The following is a 20,798-nucleotide window of genomic DNA, read 5'->3' as shown; positions in this document are numbered from 1 at the left end:
CCCCCCCCCCCCCCCCCAGCAGACCAGGGACACGGAGCAAAGCCACAGCGGTGGTGGAGTCCCGCGCCTTCCCGGCTTTGCCAGAGCAAAGCCTCAGAGGCGTGGGACCCCTCCGCCTCCCCGGCTTTGCTCCAGGTGTCCCTGGTCTGCTGGAGACGGTCCCCAGCAGGCCAGGGGCACCCAGAGCAGCTTTTCTCGCCCCGGAAGTCGAGGTGGCGGGACCGCTGCGCTCTGGGCGGTCCCGCTGCCTGCAAGCTCCGGGGCGAGAGAGCCCCGTTCGTAAGTGCGGATCCGACATAAGTGCGGATCCGACATAAGTCGGGGACTGCCTGTATTCAAGCAACTGCTCGGCATTTGTGAAAATGTCTGTAGATTTCCCAAAAATGTCAGTTTTAGTATGAATGACTATTCATGCCATAAATTGTGCTATTCCTTATGTGCTATTGTCCTGTCTAAAACATTGGTCAAAGAGTCAGGAAGCAGAAACACACTGCCCTAGGTGACCTTTTTTATTAAAAAGAAAAAAAAAAGTCAGAATGTAATATCTCAACCCGTGGTACCAGTATCCTTAGGGGTACTCGAAGTCTGAGGGGTACGTCAACACAGCTGAAATTTGGAGAGAACGGAATTTTTAAGTTTTACAGCGCTTTATTTTGTACTTTTACACCCCAAAATTTCATTGTCCACCCAGCTACAATTAAGTTGTTTAAACAAACATGTTGCAATGGTAGGGGGAAAAAATTGTCTGAAAACTGTAGGTTCTGGGGTTACTTTATAAAAAAAGGTTGAGAAACACCAATCTAGGGCGCAACAGCACGTAGTTGAAGCAAACAGTCTTCATCCAAATATATCTGTCATTCAGAAATTTTCACTGAAGAAAATTGGGATTAGCTCACGAATGATTCCTCATGAGAAAGAAGAAAGGGGCTAATGGCTGAGGTTTTTAGCTAAAAGCTGACTAGTGATTTTTAACTTTTGGGTGTCATCCCAATTTTTGTTTGCCTCTGATAATGACTTTCTGAAAGTCAGGCTCCTTTAAAAAGAGCCTTAATACCCTACTTCAGAAAGTCAGGTGTCTTTTCAGCAGTATCACTTTGCCTCCACAATCAATTACAGTGGCTAGTATTAATAATAAATGGTTCCATCAGCTCTATCATGCTTAGTACAATCACTAGCTTAGTGCCATAGGGTGACACTGTAGTGACTATTTTCTGTTCTTTGTATAGGAAGAATTTGCAGTATCTATCCTCAGGTGGTGTGATAGCTATTGGTAAATACTGACCTTTTAATGGCAGCCATTATAATATTCAACGGGGAGAAAAATCCTGTTAATATGCTAAAACCTTCTTTTCTCTTCTGACACTTGACAAGTTTCATAGTAAACTGGCAACTCTTTAGGCAGATAAAAACACTTTCCCAATGGAATAGAATTGCTAGTAGTAAAGAACTTTCAATAAGCTGATGAGCAATGCTACCACTGTTGTTCATACCTGATGTGACAATATAATTATCCCTATCCATACACTTAAAAATCACCTGCCTTGTTTGCTGTTTGGGCCATATGCTGACCTTCTGCAAATCCATTTCCTAGTTGCCCTTCAACCTCTTCCTTGCTCAGCCCCAGGGGGGCAATTTGCATCCACAGCGGAGAGCAGTAGCCAGTGTGGCTGACCCTAGGGCTGCCTGAGCAGCTGGCCCTGGGGACAGCCATGCCAGTTGCTGCTAGAGCAGCCCCACAGACAGCCACGTGGGTGCTGCTGCAGTGGTCCTGGGGCCAGCTGCAATAGCTGCTCCTTGGGCAGCTGACCCTGGGGACTGACTGAGCTGCGACTGGTGCTGCTGTCTCGGGGGTTCATCTGGAGCAGTCGCTGGCTTCAGTGGCCCCTGGTTGAACAGGGCCTCCCCAAACACCTATGAAGGCCCAATTGTAGCCTTGTTTCATAACCAGTGGAGGAAGCCTGGTCATGCTAGGGCTATGAACTGCCAAGCTTAGAGGTGCTGGAGCACAGCCTCTGCAAGCCTTGGCATGAGCTAAGGACTGTCCAGACACCAGTTCTGATCCCTATCCAGGCTTCTCCAAAGTTGAGAGTGGACAGGTCTGGATTCTTCTCTCAGCCTCGCATGGAGCCAGATGTGAAAATGGCTGCAGCTGTTCGAGGGGTATCTGGATCTGTGGTTTCCCTGAGGCCTGTCTCTGACAGAATTATGACAAATGTGGTTTGAGTATACAGCTTGAGAAACTGGGTCAGCATATTTACAGCTGAGACTTTTTTTCTTTATGCAACACACTTTTCCATACCTAATTTCCTCGGCTGTTATGACTAGCTACTATCTCCCATGTTCTTTTCATTTTTAATGCCAGTGATACCCTAGTCCTGATTTCCTCTCTCACAGGCCCCTTTCATGGTATTTGCTGAGCTTTATCTCTTTTTGATCACTGTGAAATGCTCCTTACCTTATTGCTATTATTTCTGACAGGCATGTCGTGCAATTAAATAAATGATGCTGCTCCTGAGCATTCATGTCCTGTAGCTTACAGCAGTGACACGGATGCTATAAATGAGCTATATTAAAACCTGACATTCAGACGCAACTCGTATAACAATGAAAGCCACATGCTATTGGAGCTGGCTGGCGCAAATAGTAATTTAAATGCTGAATCAAGCTAGCATCCCTTGGGATGCAGGTTAAGGATAGATGAATCAGGTGTCATTGTATAAAGAGGCTGAAGTGCCATTTACCCACATCTGTTGTTCACTCTGGGCATATAAAGTGTAAAATGGGAAGGCTAGAGAGATGGCTTCAATTGGTAGCCAATTAGCACTCTACAAAAGTAAAGTGCTGCGGAGGCAAGAGCACTGAATAGCGTTGTATCCCTGGTTACTGGGAGCTCTTGAGATTCAGTAATGAGGTACATTGCTATGAGTGTACAGATCATATTTGTACCGTACAGGGATCCCTGCAGCATTGGACTCCCCAAATCCAATCCTAACATACTCGTGCAGCTGGATTGTCCTGGGGCAGACTTTTCCTTGGCTATTTCAAATCCCAGTTAGGAAGCTGCAGAGAATGTCCACAAGACACTACCACTGGCTCATTAAGATGGCCCTGTTCTCTGCAGCGCAAGGAGGAGCAAATCTCTGATTCTATGACGTTGATGACATTATCGGAACATTGCAATTCCTGAACACACACACAGACTACAGGCGATGGAGACTGGGCTTACCGAATACAAGGCACCCAACATGGATGGCCAGGCAAGTCCTGAGTCTGATAAGAGAGAGTATAGGCCAAAGAGATCTTGTCTGGAACTGGAAGAGACTCTTTACTTGAAATTTATTTGGACTTGACACAATTCTCCTGCTAGAATTATGCTTTATCTTTTGGACTATGGTGTTCTCAAAGGGCCATGTGAAAAGGGGAAACTGAGGCAGGATGTTTTAGCAACAAGCTTGACCATAAGGGGGTACTACAGAGCAGGCCCATCTATTGACATAAGGTCCAACCACATTAATAAGAATTTAGCAGTTCCATCAACCGACAGCCCCCACAAACCTAATGCCTCAGCTCCTATCTGCTGGAATTGCTGATGACGTTATGCTCACTACTCTACAAGACAGAAAACTGTTTAAATTCATTAGGCGATGGACTTCCAATCTATAAAGCCCAGAAGCCAAGATACATTAGGAAACCAAGGGAATGAAGTAGTCTTTGTTTCAAGGCCATTTTCTGGGATGTCAGTCTTAAAGCACGGAGTCGAATACATTCAGATCTTGATGGCTGCTTCATAATGTCTGCTGTTCTTGTATTGAAATGGACAACTCTTTGTACGTTGCATATTCTGAACATCTTGTAGGCTATTAAGCAGCAATGTGCTTCATAGTGGGTTGACTATATTCACAAGAGATCAGTGTTTAATGATCAGTATCAATCTTTCTAAATTATCATGTTTCATATGCAGGATGAAATTAATCTTTTGGCCTGGTATTTATGAAAGGAAACATGCAAATGATTAATCAGAGAAAGCTGAAGAGTTGCTCCTTCATCCAGATACACAAACTTGCATTGTTGCCATCAATTGTTTGTTTCAGTGCTACCATTGACTTTGATCACAGCAACAAAACTTTCCTCTGAGAATTTAGTTTCACCAAACAATAAATAATAAGAAAATGGTTAAATCCAGTCAGTGATTCCTCCTTACAGTTCAGGGTGATCACCGCTTACAGAATTAGCCCATAACTGCATATTTTGTTCTCTTCTGCCAGCATTTTCTGGGTACAGCAGGCAATGTAAGGTCAACATTCCTTTTTTGTTATATATGTGAAAGAAAGAAATGTAGTTGCAGCTACAATACTAAAACTCCGAACTGGTAAGAAACATGTCAGACGTATGGAATCATGAAGCGGACAGCTTTATATAAAGTAAAAAAAAGAGTACATTCATAATCGGAACGAAAAAGTGTCCCCATTCCTTGTGTGTGTCTTAGTTTGTATAATGCCCCCAATCATAAATGGGTCCTTTAGGCAATACTATAATCAGAGGAGCAGACAGCCTCACTTTACCCCTGGGCAAGGTGGGAGGGGGGCCTGGCTCCATGCTCCGGAGGGGCAGGGCCTCAGGCAGAAGGGGTTAGGCCAGGGCAGCCAACCCTCAGTGCTGCCCAGGCAGCAGCATGCCCGCCCCCTCCCTGGCCAGTCCTTAGTGTTGCCTGGTTCATGCCACGGTGGCATCCCCACCTCCTCAGGCAGCTTGCCCTTTCCCTAAACTTGTTGGTCTTTTTTTTAACTGGGGCTCAGGTACCTTTTTTAGGATTACAAAAGAATGAGTTAATAAAACACTTTGCCTACAAAGAAAAAGATGGGTCGTATGGCTTGCTTTATTAATTTCCTCCACAATGAAGCATTGCTATATGCATTAAGGACATCAGGCCAATCACACATTTTTGGGTCCACTATCTAGAAATTTTTTCTGAAAAATTAATTATTTTGCATTGCTTTTTAACAAGGGTTTTTTTTAATGCGGGTGTGCAGAGAAGTGCATAAGTGGGTTGTATCTCAAAACAATACCTTCCTTAAACAGGACTGATCTGCAAAATATGCTCAGTTTGTGTCCAAGTAGAATTATGGCCTCCTAGTAGCCATTTTAATTAAATACACCAAATGAGCTCACCAGGAGTAGTTATGTGGCAAAATTAAAGCCTCTTTAATAGTTATCTAAACATAAAATTTTAAAGGGAAGCCAAAGACTGGAAGACCAAAAAATCAAACTGCATTTAGGTTAGTAAACAGTATTGATTTCAGAGTGTCACAAAACAGATAAGCTACCATACTATGCAGGATTCCTCTTGTGTTTAGCTTTATTTAAAGACAAGCAACTTTTTCCCCCAAAAGGCCAAGTCTTCTGCATCTATCTCCCAAGGCCCGCCTTTCTCTGAGTCAGTGGTTCCATTTTTTTGCATACTATGTGGAATCTAAACTGCCAGATACTTTATCAGAATTCTTGAAATCTGAGAAGGAAGCTCTGAGGCTACTTTATATTCCATTCCTCTACAGCTTGCAAGGCCTCTGAGCTTGTGGCAATTAAGGCCAATTTCTTATAGCTGTTGGAGGCAACCGAGTACAGCCAGCATCATGTTGCAGGAGCTGTAGCACCAGTGGATGGAACTTACAAAGAAGGCAACAATGGACAAATCTCTATCTCAGCATTGTATTAAAGACACCATGTCTCAGGTTTAGGGAAGTTCAGATTCAAGCCAGATCCTTTACTTTAGGCCTAATGATAAAGTCTATCTCCAGATTATATGGAGGGAAAAACATGTACTCTTAAATCTCAATCCCACTTTTCTATCTTCTCCTTCACTAGTCTCAGGTGGAGACCTCCCCCCTACATCCACTGCAGCTCAGACACCTTCTCTTAGGGTTGGACAGGTCCCTCCCCTCTTTGCTCCAGTGAAGGATTTTTAGTCTGTCTTGTCCTTTTAGGAGTAGGCTGTATTCTACCAGCACACAAACCAGATCACTTTGCAAGGAAGTGCCCTTTTTAATCAATAAGACACTTTTTAATGACAGCTCATTTTAAATGATCTTACACAAAGAACATTCCTCTCTCGAGCTGGAAGGCACCTTAGTAAACAGGAGTTACTGAAAAGTTTTGTTGGGTTGGGATCTCCTCAACTCCTGACTGAACTTGATTTTAAAAGTTCTAGCTGCATTAATGTGCATAGGGTTCAACTGAGTTTCCTGGGCATTCTTAGCATTTGGTAACAGGGTCTCGGGAAGTACCCTGAACAAGCTTTGTGTACTTGGGCTACCTGATCTAGCTTTAGAAAGAACTTTCGGGCTATCTGGGCTGGAGGTAGAAATCCTCCTAGGCTGAACTACAACTGAGGTGGCAGGATGTGTCCTCATACTGGATCTCATTGACAAGTAAAGAGATTAATTTTCTCCCAGAGGAGCACGACAGTGTTAGGCCAGGGCGATCAGGACTTCACAAGTGTCTCTCTGGATACTCCAGAGTCCTTAAATCTGAAGTTAAGGTGCAAGCGGAGAATGTTGCTAATCTCAGCAGCACTCACTAGTTAAGAATAGAAGGGAGCAACTAATCAGGTTAGATGAAAGGCAGGATTTTACTTCATGTGTCATTTGAAAACCATGTAGAAACAATAAATAACTCCATGCTGTTGCCTGAAAAGCATCTATTTTAGCTGGCTCTTAATTCCTCCAAGTAATGGGGGATCATCTATGGCAAGAACACGCACTGAAGGTCCTTATTTTACCAACCTGGAGTCAAGGAAAAAGTTTCTAGCATGGACATCATTCCTGCTGCAAAAGAAAGACTGACACATTCGCATAACAAAGGTCACAGTGTAATGCATAATTGTGCTGCTTCATATGGGATCAGATTCTTTCCCAGAAATCTCCAATCTGTTGGCATCTGTTTTGTATTATTGCTCTCTTACAGTTGAAGGCTTCTTAAACTAATTTCTAAAAAGCTCTGGTATCTTTCCAACATGTATCTACATAAGTTTGCCCTTGTATTAACATTCCTGTTAAGCACGAATCTGGAATTTCACAAGCTTTATGTTGATATGAAATTTATACATAAATACAGGAGCTGTGATTGGTGGTTATTCAGTAATAAATAGCTTCTGTAATGGGTTGTTTAACTTGGGATAAGATTTTGCAATGAAGACCTTTGTCCCTATGTTTAGAGACTTTGTAACAGGTTTAGTAAGGCTGGAGATCTAGACTTTTTTTGTTTTACTAGATAAACAGTATATTTTCTCAAAAAAAAAAAAAAAAAAAAAGCCAAATATACACACCTGAATGTATTAGCACATGCAATTTACTTGTTGTTAGGAAAATAGTAACTAGAAGCCTTTTTAAAGGTATGTACAGTGACTTTGGGCAAGCATCCATCTTTTTGGATCAGATCACAAAAATTTGAGTTAAACAGTGACTGGGCTAATTCTGACCTCCGTTCCATTGGTGTAACTGAGGATAGATTTGGCCCTGTAGACTTGCATTTAAAAGTATTTATTTCTCTAAGAAATATCCCTCCTCCCCTCCTTCAAAACCCTTTTAATTCTATTTTCCTGTCCTTATTTAGGAACACAACTAATTAAATATGTGCTTTAGAATTGTCTAGTCCTAACGTACCATATGGCTTATGAAATTTGGTAGACTGTTTTTGAAATATTTGGAATGTGAGTAGTCTGGCCGGTTAGAATTAGCAAAGGAGGGGCAAGAGTTTGAACATCAGCTATTGACTCTTGCTCGTTGCACAGTCTTTTAACACAGGAATATCAGGATGCAGTGCATCACCTGGCATGCTAAAGAATAGCGACGATAGACTGGAATGAGGGAGAGGAGTAAAATAGAGGGGAATCCTGTAACACTGTGCAGAAAGGATACATTAATAGAGGTTAAGGCCTGAAGGGAGTATTAGGAGTATCCAGTCAGACTACATGTAGACACAGTCCAAAGCACCTCACCCACTGATTTCTTCCTCAAGCAGCATTTTTTTAAAAATTTGGGCTTTCCTGCATCTTTTAGATATTCAACCTTAATTTAAAGAATTGGAGTAAAAGAGAATCAATAGTGTCCCTAAATAAATTATTCTGATTTTATTTCCCTTATTAAAAAATGTACCTTACTTCTAACCTGAATTTGTCTATCTTCAGCTTTCAATCATTAGATATCATTTTTCCGTTCAGGACTTTTGCCTGAACGGGAGCAGAATAGTATTTCCGCAAGAAGCACTGATTTCTTACAGTAGGAAGTCAGCGCTTTTGAGGAAATTCAAGCGGCCAGTGTAGACAGCTGGCAAGTTTTTCCAGAAAAGCGGCTGATTTTCCGGAAAAACTGGCCAGTCTAGACACAGCCTTAGAAGTATAACCCATATATGGAACCTCTGTCACTGGAGGTTTTAAAGGACAGGCTACAAAATACCTCTCAGGGATAGGACCAAGAAAACTTAGACCATCTTGAAATCCTTTTCAATCTTACATTTCTATGATGCTATGACTCTATATGTATGGCCTTGTAACTGGTGTATGTAAACATACAGCATTACCTTAAGAACATCTTGGTGCCAAATGGCGCACACTTGTCGTGATGTATTGCATGTCACCTTTTGGTTAACTATCATTAACACACTGATCATTAATATTATTAATATTCTTGTGTGGTGTATGTAGTAATAATCAACAAAATTTGCCAGATATGTTGGAAATATGACTACAATGTGTTTAAACCATGCAGAGCAGAGGGAGTTAAACAGGTTTTCTCCAGACAAAGGAAAGAGGCCAACACTTCAAACCAGGTCTGGCCACATTAAGTGTGTTGGAGATTGCAAGAAGAGATCATTTGGCATCTATCCTTCACAGCAAGGCAACTGCACCCAGCTGGGAAAAGCAACTTTCTGTAGGGATCCACTTCAAAGGTTTACTGACTATAAAGAGAGGGGGAATAAACCCCCAACTTAGTCAGATCAAGTGCTTAGAGCTCTGTGTAGGGTCCTGGCTAAAAGCCTAGCCATGCTGTGAGACAGACTTGTGGGGAGAAAATCTTCTTTGAACAAAAGACTCGAGTTTGAGTCTTAGCTTTAGAAGCATTATTTGTTTGTAACCATGCCTCTTAAACCTATGTCCTTTTTGTTAGTAAACTTGTTTTACTTTATCATTAGCCTAGTTGATGCTTTGATTAAAATGGTGTCTAATTGCAATTAAGGTAATAAGCTGCAATGTACAGTACTTTTCTCTTTTAAAGGAGTAGTGAACTTAAGACTGTGGGTACTACAGTAAGTGGAGCTGAGCACTCCAGAGAAAGGTGTCAGTGAGGGACTCCCAGATTGGGGTTCATAAATTATCACCAGCTAGGCGGAGCCCGGAAGCATTTGACGAGAAGGCAGAGAATCTGGCACACTGTCACACAGAGCTTTGCTGCAGCAAAGCTCTCACTTGCTGAGGCTGAGAGGAGTAATGCAGTGCTCACAATTCTGGGAACTCCAGAAAATGTCACAGCTTATCATTCCAATGAGTCCACCTGACCAAGTGTTCCAGAAGCTTCAGAGGGGTTGCTGAGTCAGTCCCCTAACTGGAAAAACTTCAACAACAACAAACAGTCTAGCAGCACCTTAGACTAACACAACACGTAGATGGCATCATGAGCTTTTGTGGGTACAACCAACTTTTTCAGATGAATGGAGTATTAAAGTCCGGTTCCAAAATAAATAGGGGATGCAGGGGAGGAGAAAGATAGTGAATTAGAGTGTTCCTGTTACATGAAGTGATAGAGAAGATGCAAATATCTGCTTCATGTAACATGAACACTAATTCACTATCACTTTTTTCCCCTTCCTTCTCTCCCTGCCCCCCCCCCCCCCATACCCGATTTATTTTAGAACTGGACTTTAATACTCCATTCATCAGAAGTGGGTTGTACCCACAAATAATCCAGGTTAGCTTGTATAACTGACCTCTTTCCTTCATCATTTCCCACTACCTTGATGTGTCCTTTATGAGTGTTACTGGTGATCTGCCATTATATTTGAGTTGTCTGTTCAAGAGCTCTTCCTAAACAGTAAGAGCTAGGATCACCAAATTCAGTATATAGCTTCTTCTTACCATAAATTTAAAGCAAGATAAGGGTCTGGTTGTGCCAAGAAAATGGGATGTGCCTGGAATGGGATTCCTTCTCATAAAACCATACTACAGAGACCATCACCATGCAGATGGTCAAGGGCATTCTTCCATGTTAATGGAGGGGGAGTAGGGCCTGGGATGGAGGTGGGGTGCAGAAGGGAACTTGCAGTAAGGGATTGGGGTACAGAAGAAGGTTTGGGAGGGAGTTTGGGTGAAGGAGGCAGTTGTGACCCAAGTTAGGGGACTAGAGTGCAAGGGTTTGGGCTATGACCTAGGGCAGGAGATGGTTGTGACTTGGGGCAGGAGATCGGGGTGCAGGATCTGTGAGGGGATATGGGGGCAGAGGGTTTGGGTTATGTGGTGTAGGGGGCAGAGAGGTTGATGTGCCAGAGGCAGGATCTGGCTGGTAGGCTTACCTGCCTGAGTCCCAACCAGCAGTCTTCTCAAGCAGACTCCCTGCTTGCCCTGCTTTTACTCTGGCTGCAGGGGCCATGTGGTTTTCGAACAGCTACAAGCCTCAGGGGGAGGGTGATTTGCAAGCTACCTGTTGTCATCAGGCAGCTCCCATTGGCTGGAAATTGGCCAATGGGATTATGCCTGGGCCAGGGGGCAGTACACAAAGCCTCCTTCACCTCCCCAGGGCTTACAGCTGTTCTAACAGAGCCCTCCAATGGTTGCTTTTTCACAGCAATGTGCAGGGGCAGAAAGGGAGTCTGCCTGAGGCTCCCCCGCTGTGTCCACAGGCCAGATCTGGCGGCTTGACAGGCTGGATCTGGCCTGCAAAGGGTACTTTGCTCAGGCCTGTCCTAACCTGATCTTCCATGTGGTGTTCTGCTTTGAATGACTATTTCAACCAATCTGCGAGAACAGATGTCAAGTTAGCAGCTCAGCTATGTCCTACTTAAATTTCTTCTGAACTTGTCAGTATGCTATTTGGGGTTGGTGACTTACTGCTTTTTAAACTATCATCCTGCTTCAGTACCTCATAGCACATTAAGATCTGCCTGCACCCATCTTTATTACCAGAAAACAGCAGATGTGAGGAAGAAATCTTCCAACATTCTACACGGTGGCTATTTGATTCAAATTAGTGGATTTTTTTTTTTTTAAGATATGGTGTAACTGAATAGCTGTGGAACAACGTGAAATGACAGCAGTTACATGACTATTAATCCCCAGAGGCATTGGCTGCTGCACTCCCAGCCCCACTCCCAGGAAGCCCCCTGCCATTAAGGATGTTAAATATTGACTAATTGAATAGTCGATGCATTTTGCATTGAATTTGATTAGTCGATAGGGTGCCTCTGCCTTTGGAGCCTCTGCCTTTGCCCTAAGGCTGTTGCTACACTTCAAAGGCAGAGACGCTGCATGGAGCCCAGGATCAGCTTTGAAATGCCCCAGGCTGCACACAGTGTTTCAAAGCAGCAGCGCTGTGTGAAGCCCAGAGTCTGGCCCCAGGCTCTAAGCGGCGTTGCCACTTTGAAGTACCCACTCCACTCTTCCCCTATCCCCCTTTGCTGCCTCTATCAGAGGGAGGGGGTGACTAGTTGACTAGCCTGACTAGTCCACTAATCCTTCACATCCCTACCTGGCATTCTGCACTGTTGCCTCTGTATCAGAGGCAGCTGTGCAGGGTTGTGGGCAGGAGCCGGTCTGCAAGGGGAGCCAGTTTAAAAACCAGCTCCCCACACAGACCGGCTGCCTATCACCCCAGCACGGGTGCCTCTGATACAGAAGCAACAGTGGGGGTGGCAGCAGCCCTGTCCACTGGGGGAGGGGGGGTCTGAGCTCTTAACGGACAGAGGTTGCTCTCTGGCAGTTCCCCCTACTCCCCCCATGTTGCTGGGGGGAATCAGCTTTTATGCTGGATCTCCTCCCAGCCACTGCCTGTGTAGGAGGCACCTAAGGGTGGGGGCAGGTAGGTCTGGAAGTGCTGATATGTGCGAGGAGCTGACTCACTGGGTCCCCACGTGTATTGGCTCCAACCTGCTCCCTCCCCTCCGCCCCCGTCCTGCTGCCCCTGCCTCACGGGTACAGACTCTCATGCCCCCGTCTCCTTGCTGCCCCTGTTACAGAGGCAGCAAGGGAGGGAAATGCCTGTAGTTGACAAGATTAACCAATAAACTTGAGTTTGTTGGTTAATTGTGTAGTTGTTGTCTACACTCTGACATCCCTAATTCAAATCATGTAACTCCTCAACTGTGTCCCTATTTCTCAACTGTTACCTTAGGCCGGGTATGTCTACACTGCAAGCTTATTTCAAAATAAGTTATCCGAAATAGCTTATTTCAAAACAGCATGTCTACACAGCAGGAAAGCCTTAAAATTAGCATGTCTATATTGGGGAATCCTTTCTCGGACTAGTTCAATTTAGAGCCCCAGAAGGCACTGGGGAGGAATAACTTAGAATGGCCCAGGTGAGGGGCTATTTCAGAATAGGCGTTATTCCTCGTAGAAAGAGGCTTACAGATTTTGGAATAAGCTATCTGTTATTTTGAAATAACAATGTCTGTGTAGATGCTCACATTGCTATTTCAAAATAATAGTGCAGTGTAGACGCATCCTTAGGGATGCAACCAACTCACCCATTCTCTTTTAAGAATGTTTCTGATGCACTTGAAAAATCTCTGCTTGTTTCTTTAACAGCTTTAGTTATTTTGCTCTTTGAAATCTATTTGGAACCTTCTAATTTTTCTTCTTACTGGGTTTTGAAACATGCTCCCATTTTAATTGGCTTCACTAGTCAGATTTCCAAATAATGAAGGATTGAACACTCAACTTTCCATTTAGCTCAGTGGTTCTCAGTGTGGTCTGCCCTTCAAACATCTTGCAGGTGGGCCATAGCCTGAGCACCCCCTTTCCTCTGCAACAGGGCACACACACTGGCACTTCAGGAGGAGGAAGTGGCTATGTCCATGCTCCCCCACCCCAGCTGGGAGAACAGCAGTGCAGGGGAACACTGCTTGTATGTTTTTCCCATCTGCTTCCACTGGCTGGAATCATGGCCAATGGGAGCAGTGAGGTGCACAGAGCCAAGTAAGCATCCCCTCCTATCCAGACCCTGCACTCCCATTGCCTGCCAACCCACACACCCTGCCTTGCACCAATATCCTCCCCCAACCCTGCTCTTGCTCCCTCCCTCGTGCTCAGACCTAGCACTCCACCTGCCTCCATCCTCCTGTTCAGACCACGACCTCCACCCCACTCCTATACCCAATCTTCCAACGAGACCTCCACCCCACTTACAGCCTACTTCCTACCCAGACCCTGCACACCCATCCCTATCCCACTCTCTGGCAGCCTCCTCCTGCACAATGAACTGCTCACTTTTTTTTTTTGCATGAGGGGAGGGAGATGTCTCACATGGGGGCCACACCAGTGAGGGCTAGGGTTTTGGGGGGGTTTTTTCCGCTTCTAACTTGTGACTCTGCCCCCGACTCACTTTTTTGTTTTTTCCTGTGGGTCAGTGGTCCCTTTCCCAAAAAAGGTTCCCATCCCTGCCATAAATAAAGACAATGTTGAATCATTTTGCTTTGAACAAAGTTTACTTTATTTAAAATTAAGTTTTTGGTAAACTAACATAACCTGTGTAATGATTTTGATTAATATTTTCCTATCAGTTATATGCCCCCTTATGTGTTAGCTGAATATTTACATTTTTATGTTCCAGTAGCCTGGAGGTAGTAGGTAGGTATAATCTAGTGTTTAAGGTACTCAGAGATAAACACAGGCATTTTCTCCCCATGAGTGGTTGGCTGGTGGGCCGCAGAAAGTTTCAGTCAAGTGGAGTGGGCTGTGGGCAAAAAAATTTGAGCGCCTCTGATTTAGCCATATGGTTCATTCCTTGCTTTCCTGGTTGAGTGGTGGGGAGCAGTATTCTGACTGAGGTGTTTTGGTTGTGTGTAGGGTTCCCCCTCGCCCCCCCGCCAATTCTAAGAACTTGAGTATCTTTAACTTGAGTCTTTTTGATTAATTGTATTTTAAACATTAGGTTTTTATTAAACAACAAAATCAATTAGGGGTGTTCAAATGACAAACACTTCCATGGTTTCTCATTTCCTTTTCCTCACTAGATATTTGTACTAATATGTTAAACCCCCTCTTCACTTATGTTAAGTATTTGAACTTAAGGGTGGATGGAAGGAGACCCTTTCCTACTTTTGATAGCTATCATTTTATAACTACAGTACTGCTAACAATCTCTACAAGGAATGGCATTCATCCCTCATTCACATAGAAAAATAACTGCTTTCATTCCTGAAATGCACTCAATTGTTACAAACCATATGTACAGTTATTATCATCAGTAGGGCTCAATGCTGGACGTTTGGCAGCAAGGCCCCAATTCAGCAAGGTACTTGAGTACATGCCTAACTCTGAACATCTAAATTGTTCCAATAGTCAATTGAACTACTTTGTTGTTTAAAGTTAGTCATTTAAGTACTCGGTTGGCTCAAACGGTATAGGTTTGCGTATTTGAGCTCCAGTTCAGCAATTACAGGTTGTGCTCATGAAAGCTCACGATATCATCTATATTTTTGTTAGTCTCTAAGGTGCTGCAGCACTATTAGTCTGTAACTGAAAAAACAACAAACACAGCTACCCCTCAGAAACTACTTCATTATTAGCTGTGTCAAAGTTTATATTTGCCAGGGTCATTGTATTACATACTGTACTGAATAAACCCAGAATTAACTTGTCTAATGAGAACCATGCTGCTGGAGTTCATTAAATGCATTTCCATATAGAGCTGTAGGCTTGTTAGGTTTCAACACTTGATGCCAAATCTCTCACAAGGCAAAAAACCCAGTATCATAGGCCTGACTTTTTTTTCTTTTTTTAAATCTAGCACTACCAGTATTATAATCCTTTAATCATAATTCTTTGGTTTTTGCACAGAATCTCTGAGATAATATCATTGTGTATCCATATTTTAACATCCCTAGTGGTTTTCAATCTTTAAATTCAGGGATACATATACTCAACCTTAATGACACCTTGAATCAAAAAGCTATCTATTTTTGTTAAGGTCCAAACTGCTTGGTCAAAGGACAGTTAAAGTCCAGACCCCAGAGAAAATATATAGTTTTACAATTATTTCTGTAAGTAAATACACTTTATGGTCAGTGCAAAAACATCTGATGGTCCAGATTTGGCCTGCAGTCCATCTATTGATTTTTTTTCCCCCTGCCTTAAGTTATTTTTGTGAGACTTAGCATGGGTTAGTAAGGCTCAGAAAAAAAAAAGTTTATGTAGTATGTGTCACTGTTGTATCTATACAAATGTTGGCTCTGATCCTGCAAATACTTAATCACACTGAGTTCAGTGGGATTTTTCATGTGTGTGTGATCCTAAGTATATGTTCGGAAGACTGAAGCCACTAAGCAGAATGTCAGTCTACAACAAGTTCATGGGGAAAAGAGTGAGCGAGAGATGACGTATTCCACACTGAAACAAAGAGGCTAAATAACTTGGTCTTGACACTGTGAGTGGAACATCTCAGAATAGCAGAAATGATGCTTCAGGTAAGAAAGCTAAAGCAGGGGAGTATCAAGTACAAGTAAGGATGTGCCACTATCTCTATATACAGCTTTACTAGACCTGGTCTAGACCAAGTCTCTCAGTAGACCTGGAAAGTCAGGTTAAGGTATGCAACTCCAGCTATGTAAAATGTTCCCAACTGCTTCCCTTACTCCTCATGACTGCAAGGAGTATTGATGCCAGCAGTACTAGACGCGCTAAATTGAACACCAGACTGTTGATCTCTAGCACGGCAAGTCAAGACAGTCTTACAATCGTGGGTCCAGTGCTAGTGTCAACACTTCAAAAAAAGTTTAAAAAATTGCAAATCTGAATCTTTTCAGAACTTACCATCCTTGCAATAAGAGACTTAAGTTCAACTGATTTTTAGTTTACTAATAGGAGGTTAACAAGTGACTTTATCATGGTCTACAATTACTTGCGTGGAAGAGATTTCTAATGGTAGAGAGCAGAAAAAGGCATAATAGGCTCCAATGACTGGAAGTGGAAGCTAGACAACTTCATACTAGAAATAAGGAACACATTCTTAACAGTGAAGGTAATGAGCCACTCTGACAATGGAACTAGGAACATGGTGCATTCTAGGGATGTTAAATATCGAGTAACTGACTCACCGAATAGCTGATGCATTTTGCATCGACTATTTGATTAGTTAGGGCCCCTTTGAAGAGAAGGGGGTACTTCAAAGGCGAAACTCCATATGGAGCCCGGGATCAGTTGGGGACTCCCCTGCTGATCCCAGGCTCCACATGGCGCTTTCACCTTTGAAGTACACCCCCCCACCCCTGCTGCCTCTTTCTGATAGTTGACAGGCTAGTCACTCTCTCCTCACCCCCTGCTTGCTGCCTCTATCTGATAAGCATTTGCTTATCAGATAGTTGACTAGTTGTTCGTATCCCTATTAGATATCAGGTAACTGAATAGTTGAGTAACTGCATGAATTCTTATTGGTTACTCAACTATTCTATAGTCCCTGGGAGCAGGACTGGCAGCCAGTGCAATGCGGCCCCACTTCCACAGCAGAGGCAGCAGCATAGGGTGCCAGGTGTGACCTGGTCCATGATGGGAGCCAGTTTAAAAACCAGATCCTTGCACAGACTGGTTGCCTGCTTCTTCCACCTTTGATACAGCTTAAAAGTGGTTTTATAAGCTGATTTCTCCCCACCCCTCCTCCTTCCAAGCACTGGCTCCATAGTGCCACCTGTTCCCTCCCATGCCACTGCCTCTATCAGACAGCAGTACAGGAGGTAGGGTGCAGGGGAGGCTGCCATGAAACACCCCTGTCTGCAGGGGTTAGGGGGTGGGAGGAGGAGAGTTGCATCGCAGAGCTGTTGCTGGGGAAACCAGCTTTTAAGCTAGCCCTCCCAAGCACTGATACAGAGGCAGCAAGGGGGGGGTGTGGATTTGAGTAGTCAACTAGATTAACCGATAAGCCTAGGCTTATCGGCTAACTGTAGAGCCAACTACTTGTTTACATCTCTAGTGGATTCTTTAAGTCAAGGCAGACTTCTACAAAATCTGCTATAGCTCAAAGTTATGAACTCTATGTAGAAATTACTAGGTGATGTTTGTTCTTTTGTTTTGCAGATCAGTCTAGAGTCAGACCATAAGAATGGTTCATGGGTTTAAAAATGTATGAAGATATTGTTTCAAAACCAGCTAAAATCCATCCGTATCCTCCAAAAGATCCCTGTTAGTATTTTTATGATATGAAGTAGAAGCTATCTCCGTCATTCATTCTGAGCTTAGCAGGAAAAAGATGAGGCAATTTTAATCACTTTAAAAAAAATTACTGTGGTTTATTATAGGCCTCTTGGAAAAAAGAGATTTCATTTTTCCTCTTCTGTGTGATGTAGGGCTGCTCCAGCTGGAGAGGTTCATGTGCATTTCATTTTATATTTTGGTGTAGCCCTACTGTTTTATACCTAACTAGTTAAGTCTCACAACAGCCCTATGAGTTGTGTAATTAACAGCCTCTGTTTACTTTGTCATTTTAACATGAGGAAAAGGGCCAATTTTTCAACAAGTGCTTCAATTTTTGGGTGCCTTTTTGTATACCTCTTGCCTCACTTTCAGAGGAAGTGCACCACCACTGATCTCACTTCTATATTTGCAAGCACTAAGCACTTCTGAAAAAATACCCCAAATCTGAGGTACGCGTTTTGAAAGACATTTGAAAATCTGGTCCTAAGCATCTTGCTCAAGATCATAATGCAGTAGTCCTTAAGCTTTTTTCCATGGACCACTTAAAAATTGTTGAGGGTCTCGGCAAACCACTAAATGATCTTTCCAACAGTTTATCTAACTATTGTAAAGCACTTTGGCTAACAATGCTATATAAACTTGTTTGGACCAGTGATTTCCATTAAGTTTTAGCAGTAGTTTGGGGAGTTCTCTCTCTCCCCTCTTAGCAACAGTTAGGGCTGGGAAGGAGAGCCATTTCTCCCTGGCAGCCACAGCTTTGGAGCTGAGGAAAGTCTCTTTTCTATAGTCACTGCAGCCCCTCACATCCTGAATTTCCCCACCTCCACCTACCTCCTATTCTCCCTAAAGCTGCCACCTCACCATACATGAGCATCTTCTTTGGTCCAGGCACCTTACTTTGCAAAGTAACACCTATGCAGCTCCACTAATTAAGTGGGCTGCTCTTCATTCTTTGTGTGCAGCCACCCACATTCACATCTTCCAAGGAACTATCCACAGACCAGCTTAATGGAGCTCATGGATAACAAGTGGTCAGAGGTTCTCAAAGTGGCCTGCAGTCAGAGGAAAGGTTAGGAAAATGCCAAGAACAGACCTTGCTGACACTCAATCTGGTAATTTCACTACAAGAATCCTTCTTCAAATAATATTAATTGCAAAACTCACTTTTGAAAAGCAGGTTCCAATTGATGTATTCTAGGAAAAAGTGTTGTGTTCATTCTGTTAGAGGCCAGTAATAGTTACATGAATTTGTCAAGTTTCCAATACTGAGGTTTTTTACTTTTGAGATTCAAGATTTTTTAATAGACAAAAATGAATAGTTATGAAGCTAATTTTCTTTGAAGGAAAAAATAAGTGTACAACTTTTCTTGGCTTCTATAAACCTATCTTCAGAACCTCTAGTCTTATTTTGTTCAGCAGGCAAGTCAACCACAACTACTACTTGTATTTGCAATTTTTTTTGCATTTTGTTCAAAGGAGTAGCACTCTAATTCTTCTCTGTGGTCTTACAGACCTATTACACAATATAACTTGCACACATTTATTTAAAACTCGTGGAAAGAGCCATCATAATAAAACCCCCTCAAACTATGCCTTAACTTTGGTAATATTTTTGTCCTAAGCAATGCATTACAATATAACTAGGTAGCAAGATGTACCTATAACCCTAAAAAGGAGAGTCCTTTACTGAGGCACTCTAGAACAGCGTTTCTTAAACTTTTTGAGACCACAGAATACCAAAAAAAAAATTTTTTTAAGGCAGAACACCTATGAAAATTTCCTTCAAAAAAAAGTCAGCTAAAAACAAACAGAGGTCACAGCACACCTGTGAAGTTGTTCATGGAAAACCAGTGTTCCGTGGAACATAGTTTCAGAAACACTGCTCTAGAACAGGAGTTAAAAACTGCACAAAGCTGATATTGCTTGCTGACTTGATTGTGCAGATGCAGCTTGTTAACTTACCAGGATATGGGAGAAGAGCAATATGGACATGGGGCTTGTGGCAGAGATTCTATAGGGCAGCTGTGTTTAGAGAACACATTCTGCAGTTATTTGAATTACCCACTTCATAGTATCTACCTTTATGGGTAAGCATGACCTTGCACTGCATGGGCAGACTTTAGTGCCATACAGGGGGAAAAAAAACTTAAGCACATGCTTCAAGTTAAGAAGTTACTTGTACCAGAAGGGGAACATTATCAACTTGTGGCCTCTAGATAACTTCCTGATAGTGAACACACTGTTCAGGTGTACAAATACTGATATTTGGGGTATGTACATGCTAAAACTCCAACTTGAAAACTTTTGAAGCTATAGTTCACAGTACACTCTAAAGCTATGCTGTGTAAAGTAGTATTCACAAAAATTATTAAAGTATACTTTATTCAGAAGAGCCTATTATGATTTCCTAGTCTGATTTCTTGCATTACCTAAGCCATAGAATTTCACATAATTCCTGCACTGAGCCCATAACTTCTGGTTGAAATGATGCATCTTAGCTTTAGACTGAAAATGTGGTAGAATTCAATCACTACAGTTTGTGGGGAGATTAGTAAAATAGCTTGGAATACACTTGTTGATAATCACAGAATTGTGGATATTCTAAATGTCCCTTGACAAAATATTTGTCATGTGATTTGTGCCAAAAATAATGTTAAATATTCAATACAGTAGACGTTAAAGTGTCTCTACTTGGGCACTACTGTAAAAAAATTTACAGTCTAAATACACAAAGGATTAGGGAAGGTGGAGCAACAAATATACAAGATCAAAGTAATGCCCGTTAGTTTTAGCTTTCCTGTCCATATGTATATTCCTCATGCAAACTGACTGTCTTCCATACTCCCATTTTTCTTAACCACTGCCCCCAATCTCATTCCCCTAGAGGGCATAGAGATAGAAACCCCAATCATCATTTAAAAAAACAAGTAAATCCCAAAACTAGTGAAGTTATGGGGTAGGGGGAGGAAGCCCATAAAATATTTTCCAGCAGTGGATAAGGTATCCCAGCTTTCACAACCACTGTGGGAAAACTGGGGACATGCTATGACATTTCTACTACTTGACTGATACTGACTTTTTTTGCTGTGTTTCTTTGTTCAGGATTTACTATAAGGAGCACAGATGGAACACACTCTTTTCCCAGTAAAAGCGGCGAGGAGTCCTGTGGCACCTTATAGACTAACTGAAGTGTAGGAGCATAGCTTTCATGGGCAAAGACCCACTTCATCAGATGCATGGGTCTTTGCCCACGAAAGCTTATGCTCCTACACTTCAGTTAGTCTATAAGGTGTCACAGGACTCCTTGCCGCTTTTGCAGATTCAGACTAACACGGCTACCCCTCTTTTCCCAGTAATATTTCAAGAAAAGTGAAAACTTAAAATAAGTGTACTTTCCATGGCTTCAGGC

General features: G+C 42.7%; 1 long non-coding RNA gene across 2 annotated transcripts in view; it reads right to left on the bottom strand.

The window, feature by feature from the left end:
- Nucleotides 1-20,798, bottom strand: part of LOC142830150 (uncharacterized) — a 33,230-nt gene that overhangs the window by 10,917 nt on the left and 1,515 nt on the right. The gene's annotated exons all lie outside the window — the stretch shown is intronic.

Source organism: Pelodiscus sinensis, chromosome 7 (assembly GCF_049634645.1).
Source record: "Pelodiscus sinensis isolate JC-2024 chromosome 7, ASM4963464v1, whole genome shotgun sequence".
Classification (NCBI taxonomy): Eukaryota; Metazoa; Chordata; order Testudines; family Trionychidae; genus Pelodiscus; species Pelodiscus sinensis.
The sequence above is the reverse complement of the archived record's forward strand: the minus strand, read 5'-3'. Positions and strand labels throughout refer to the sequence as shown.